The 6,623-nt window shown below is 41.6% G+C and overlaps 1 long non-coding RNA gene across 1 annotated transcript; it reads right to left on the reverse strand.

Moving 5' to 3' along the window:
- Positions 1-440: 440 nt before the first annotated feature.
- LOC139799523 (uncharacterized) lies at positions 441-3,904 on the reverse strand. Its single transcript, XR_011727331.1, has 3 exons — positions 3,735-3,904; positions 2,293-2,326; positions 441-511 (listed from the first exon to the last, which is right to left on the reverse strand). It is a non-coding gene; the product is annotated as an uncharacterized lncRNA (long non-coding RNA).
- Positions 3,905-6,623: the final 2,719 nt, after the last annotated feature.

Here is a 6,623-nt window from a genome sequence, read left to right on the forward strand (position 1 = left end):
AGATAGTTAATACTCCAAGTTTCTGCTATTTAGTATGTTGGAACTGTCCATGTTTTCATTAATTCCATCAATCAAACTTAACTCTCCTCCACCTCTAAGAAGTAATTATAATTATTTTTATGACCATATATATGCTAATGAAAGGACTATTTCCTGACATTTTAATTAATTCTGAAAATGCTTATAGACTCAACGCTGACATTGCCTCAGAATGACTACTGCAAAGAAAAAAGTCAAATTATAAAGTTATGGCTAATTGGAATACTCAGGAGACACTGGCAAACACAAGCAGAGCCATTTTATTTTTTTAACTCATTTAACTTCAAATTCTCTTTTGTGTAATTATAGATTCTATGTTTTTTCCTTTCAAGGTAGCCTGAGTCTACATTGTCCAAACATTTTGACACACAGGTACTTTAAAATCTTTACTTTTCTTCGTCCTTTTTCTTCTTCTTCATTTGTGTGCTTCTTAAATTTGTTGGAGTATTCCAGGTCCCATCCCCTGCCTTCACTGTGAGAAAATGAGTGAGGAAGCTCTGAAAATGGTAAAATGTTTTAAGGTCAGTAGAAACAAAATGTATTCATCATTTGAACTGTGAATTTCAAAGGTGTTTTAAAGCCATTTCAGTGTCCAGAGCAGAAATTGCTGAAGTAATTTAGAAGCACATTGGAAGTCAATGAAACATATGTTTGAAAATAAGTTGGATATATTTGAAAACAAAATGAGTGGGAGGAAAGCTTCCAAAATTTTGATTCAGCTTCAAAATTCTGCTCTGTTTCAGTGCTGTAAATCTCAGCCACTGGAATATGTTACACTAAATGTTTGATATTTGGGAATCACAAGTGACCATCTGGTGATCTGGGGATCATTTCTGGTGGTGTTATAGGAGGTGATTTATTGAGGAATTGAGCTTTTGGAGAACTGCAGAGAGGTGTTAGGGGAAGACACATCATGACATTTGCAGACCTGTGGCCAGATAGAAATACCTGAACAGAAAATAATGAATAGGCTTCACCTTTTGCCCTTTTTTTATCAACTTCCCAAAGGAACAGACTCTGAACCACCCTGGGAAGTGTCTTGAAACCTTCACATCCCTCCCTCTGGTCACACAATGGACCTGGTGACTTCAGGCAGTCTTTTGACCCAGGCTAGACTCAAACTCTTCAGATCTTTTTCCTTTTTCACCCAGGGCAAACCCCCTCCAAGTGTCTGTTCTGAGCTTCTGCAACCTCCTCCTGACACATCAGTGTCCAAGGCAGCAGAGAAATTTCTGCTCTAAGCCCAGGGAAGCTTCAGAGAGCACAGGGCCTTGACAAATATTTGCTTTCTAATGGCAAACAGGGTCAGACATTAAAGCCATGAAATATGTGCCAGTATTGGCAGCAGCAGTTTCAAAGGGAAGGATCTTGCAGAACTAACAGTGTCATTTCTTCTTCTCCTCATCATTAGCAATTCCTTTGTCAGCATATGTTGTGTTCTCCTGTCAAAACAGCAGTCAGGGCAAATGTGGTGAGTTCAGCCATTTCTGGAGCACAGCAGTTCCTGCTCTCATGCATGAAAAGCATCTTTTAAAAACTGCAAATTGCTGTCATTTGCCTAGGAGACATCCACAAGCATAGGCAGAGGTGCTCATTGCAGTGGGGTGGTCAGCAGGGGCTGGGTTCTGGCAGACCCCAGTGGGGACATGAACTTTGTGACCCCAAATGTCTAAATCTCATCCCTTCCTCTGCAGGTGTTGGCATCTTCAGGCAGCTCAGTCTCAGCATCCTTTCAGCACTGATGACCCCTCTGCAGGTGCTGTGACAGAAGGAAAATCTTGTTGTTCCAATGCTGCTTTTCAGTCTTTTCTATCTCCAGTGGACTCAGATTTCATGTGCTTGTTTGCTTTGCCCTCGTGTGTGAGATGAGGCTTGCAGGAGCTATTTTTGGTGTCACCTGAACACAAGAAACATCAAGAGCTGAACTTGTTTTCATCTGACAGGCAGAAGTGCTGCAGGTTGGAGCACATCCTGGGTTTTTATTTCTCTCCCTTCTCTTAAAGCCATTCCTGCTTTCACCCCCTGCACACACCTCCTAACTGAGAGATGCTGTGGAGCTTTTTCTACATCCAGCTCCTGAGGTCAATAAAAGGGTGCAAGGAAATGCTGCCCACTTGCCTGAACAGTGCTCCATAATTCTAGGTCTTATTATTTTTTTATCAGTAATTAATTCTAACCACATCATATTCCTGCAGGGATGATTGTTTTAGAAAACCTGAGGTCTGTGCCCAGATCTATACCCTTATACCATACCTTAGATCTTTCTCAGAGGTCCTGCAGCCAAATTCTAAAAAAATGGTAAATTAAATAAAAATATATCAATGGAAGTTTACAAATTCTGTGCATCAGAACTTGTGGTTTTGAAGTTAGCCACTTCAAAGTAGAGAGGCAATCATGAGATACATGTAAATTTTGTGCTTTTTATGTACAAAGTTTTCTCAAATTCTCTCCGAAACCAGCGAGAAACTCAGTCAGAAAGCAGTTGGGTTGGAAGCACATGTGGGGAAGGAGGAATTGCAGAAATAACCAGCAGCAGTTTTGCAGGTGGATATTTAAGCAGAAGACAAAGTTCCCCTCCACGTCCCACCTGCCCTCTCCAGGAGCTGGGACTGCAGCAAGGCAGAAGAGATGTTGGGACAGTTTTGAGATGAGAAAAGAAATGATTGATCATGTCCAACAGCTCCATACAAACAGCCTCACAACCAACTTGGGTTCCTTTTTTAACACCACTCATCTAAAATAGATTTAAAATGCCTCCATTTCTGGAAAAACTCTGGTATTAAAAATGTAAATGACTGTTTTAATGTATGAAAACAAATTACTAAGGTACTATATGAATTTCTGCTCGCTGAAAATGGAACTGCATATAGATGTGATTGAGGCTTTCTAAAAAAGACCTTGATGTACAGATAGATGATATTTAATGGCTTGGAGTGGAAGTTTACACCTTGGAGAACTCCAAAAATTTCTGTCTAAACTTCATCCTGCTGTGTGGTATACAAAGCAGTGTATTTTCAAACCACTTTGCAAACCTGTTAGAGAATCCAAAGGTTAAGCAGGTACAATAAATAATATTAATGTGATGGTAGAGTAACTGATGCTGAAACTCCAGGAATTGGTGCACACAATTATAATTAAATTTCTGAGAATTACAATGCAGGTGGCAAATGCTGTCATTGGGCCCAGCATGCAGCAGAAAGCTGCTACAATTCATAAACACACACAACTGTTTCTAATTAGAAAAATCTGCCCCTTGAACACTAATTGTGTGTTCAGGACTCTGGGCAGTAGGCGTGTGAGGAAATGGGTGTTTTTCTGTCATATTTTGGTTCCTGGGGCTGCTAAATGGTAAAGCTGAAGTATTGCTCTAAAAGGTGTCTCAGAGCTTAATTTTTTTTGCCCCTGCCCTTGCTGTGCTTTGTTGTGTTGGATGGAGATGGGTTTTTCACCTTGAGCTCAGAGTCCTGGAGGAAGGAATTACAGGGATCCATACATCCCTTCACCCTTCCCTACCCATCCCAAACCATGCAGGAGATCCCATCAGTTTCATAAGTTTTTCCAGAGATGAATTTTAGGCTGGAATGAAGTCATTCTTGATTTCATTCACATGTTCTTGATTTCATTTAACACAACACTGGAATAGATTGCCCAGGGAGGTTGTGGAGTCTCCATCCCTGGAGATTTTCAAGACCCACCTGGATGAGTTCCTCTGAAAGCAGCTCCAGGGGATCCTGCTCTGGCAGGGTTGGACTGGATGATCCCCAGAGGTCTCTTCCAACCCCTGACCATTCTGTGTTTCTGGATTCATTCCTGTGACCTGATCCTGCACTCCCAAGTCATGAAGCAGCACTTATGTTTGAACTTGAGCCAGACCTCATTACTAAAATGCTTTCTTTCTGCTTCCCTTCTCCTTTTCTCTGTAAAGGAAAAAAGAAAAATACTTTTCTACATAGCTTCTTCTGTGTTGTTTTCCTCTTCTTAAAAAAGGCAAAAACTTTGTCACTGAAATGATTTCAAGAGAGAGGGTTTATATTCAGAAGGAGAGCATTTTAAAAATAGCTTTTCATGGCTGCTTATAAATCTTTATCATCACTAAACTCCAGAATCAAATAAGAACAGTTAAAACAGCTGAAGAAAAAAATTGGCTCTCCAGCAACCTTAGTAGCTTTAATGATCTGGTAAAAGACCAAACAAATAGATGTAATTATCATAAAAAAGCTATTACATAGCTCATCCCATCTGAATTGTTTATGGGAGAAGAATTAAAGTACTTAAAATCATCAGAGGTTTCCTTTGCTTTCAGGCACTCTCCTTTCCCACTGAGCTGACTGCATTAAGACTCTGACCAGAAGAAGACCTCAGATAAGGAACCCCAAACTTCTCCTGACTGGAGCAAAGTGCCATTGGTCACCCAGTTACTGTCCCATGGTGACACCAATAAGTGAGGACAGAGCTCTGAGCTGTAGGGCTACATCTCTCCAGCTCCCCCTCTTCTTCTTCATCCTACCTGAGCCTCTTCAAGTCTTTGGTAAGGAAGTCATTGGGACTTTCCATGGGAATGATGCAGTGCACATCCCTGCTTTTAATGTGACCACTTGTGAAGAAGCTGCTATCATGGGGTTTTGGGATTTGGTATTATGTTTTCTGCTTTATTTTAGGTATGAGGGTCCCGAGAAGGGCTACAAAGATGATCAGGGGGCTGGAACACCTCTGCTACAAATACAGGCTGAGAGAGTTGGGGCTTTTCAGCCTGGAGAAGAGAAGGCTCCAGGGACACCTTACAGTGACCTTCCAGTATCTGAGGGGAAGCTGGGGAGGAGCAGTGACAGGACAAGGGGTAATGGTTTTAAATGGAAAAAGAGCAGATTTAGGTTGGATATTAGGAAGAAATTCTTCACCATGAGGGTACTAAGATACAGGAGTAGGTTTCCTAGGGAGGTTGTTGATGCCTCTTCCCTGGAAGTGTTGAAGGTCAGGTTGGATGAAGCCTTGGGCAACCTGGGCTGGTGGGAGGTGTCCCTGCCCATGCAGGGGTTTGGATCTTAATGATCTCTGATGTCCCTTCCAGCTCTAAAAATTCTATGATTCTATGATACATCCATTTCAGAGGACCAAAGCAATCTGGATTTTTCAGCTGGGAGGCATCACAGTTACGAGGGACAATGATGCTTGAAGACCTCTCCAAACCAAGTCCTTGGGTGAGTGCTGGCCCCAGATCCATCCCTCTGGCTCTTGGGGCAGGCAGCTACATGAACCCCCACTGCAAAAAGCCTGGCTTGACCCTCCCAGCTGTCACAGGGACACATTTCTTGCAATTCCACTGTCCCTACCTTGAAGCAAAGCTTTGCTGTCACCACCTGTGCCACAGTGTGGAGCTCAGCTGGGGCTTGTCCCCTAAGTGTGCCCTGAAAATATTTCTGTGCTGCACAGAGGGAGCAAAATACCTTTAAAAATATCAACTTGTCTACTTGCACGTGCTTCCACATTTGCCTTTCTCCAGTACTTACATGATAAATATGTAGCAAGCTCTACTTAGAGGGCAGTGATGACTTATACTGAAGAATATTAATTTTTTTTTAATGGTTTTGGCAAATGTTTTAAAGTTTGTTTCATTGGCTTGTGGTTTTTGGGTTTGTTTTTTTCTTTGGTTGCTTTTTTGTGTGTGTGTGTTTGTTGTTTGTTTGGTTTTTATTATAAACCTCTGTCAAGCTTCTAAATCAAAGAACTTTGGGCTCAATCTTTATTCATGCTGCATGCATCCTGTCACAGACAGATGCTTTCTCACAGTCTTAAGGACAGATTTCCTTCTGCTAGAGTGATTGATTTGCCCTATAAATCAGTTCCCACATAAAATTCACAAGGAACAAGTGATAGGTCATGAAGCAATGAACTGATGTTGGGAATTTGCATCCTGCCTTGTATTTCTCCCTCCCTGATTCCAGTTTTAACCAGTCTCCTGCCCTCCTCTAAAGATTTTATTCATTTTAATCTCTAGGTGTACTTGAACTGAGGGAAATGAGCCAAAAAAACCCAAGAGGAAATAAGGGCTGGATAATTCTTGTACACTTGAAGAGCCTGGTGCTTTTTACTGCCCCTGGGTGGAACCATAGTATAGATAAAAAATACTGTACTGTGTCCATCCTCCCTGCAGCCTGTATGCAGAATTTGTTGTGAAGTAAACCCTGGGTGGATGCAATAATAAAATAATGTTTGCTGCTAATTTTAGGAAAAAAAAAAAAATCAACAACTGCTGCATCTCAACAGTGAATTAAAGGCAGAGAACTCAAGAAAAATATGAACTGCCCCTGTAAATGAGAATATGTGGATTGGATGGAAGGAAGGAAGGAGAGGAAGGAAGGAAAGGAAGGGAAGGAAGGAAAGGAAGGAGAGGAAGGAAGGAAAAGAAGGAAGGAGAGGAAGGAAGGAAAGAAAGGAAGGAAGGAAGGGTAGGAAGGAAAGGAAGGAAAAGAAGGGTAGGAAGGAAAGGAAGGAAAAAAAGGAAGGAAAGGAAGGAAGGAAAGGAAGGAGAGGAAGGAAGGAAAGGAAGGGAAGGAAGGAAAGGAAGGAGAGGAAGGAAGGAAAAG

Source organism: Heliangelus exortis, chromosome 9, assembly GCF_036169615.1.
Source record: "Heliangelus exortis chromosome 9, bHelExo1.hap1, whole genome shotgun sequence".
In the NCBI taxonomy this organism is placed as follows: Eukaryota; Metazoa; Chordata; class Aves; order Apodiformes; family Trochilidae; genus Heliangelus; species Heliangelus exortis.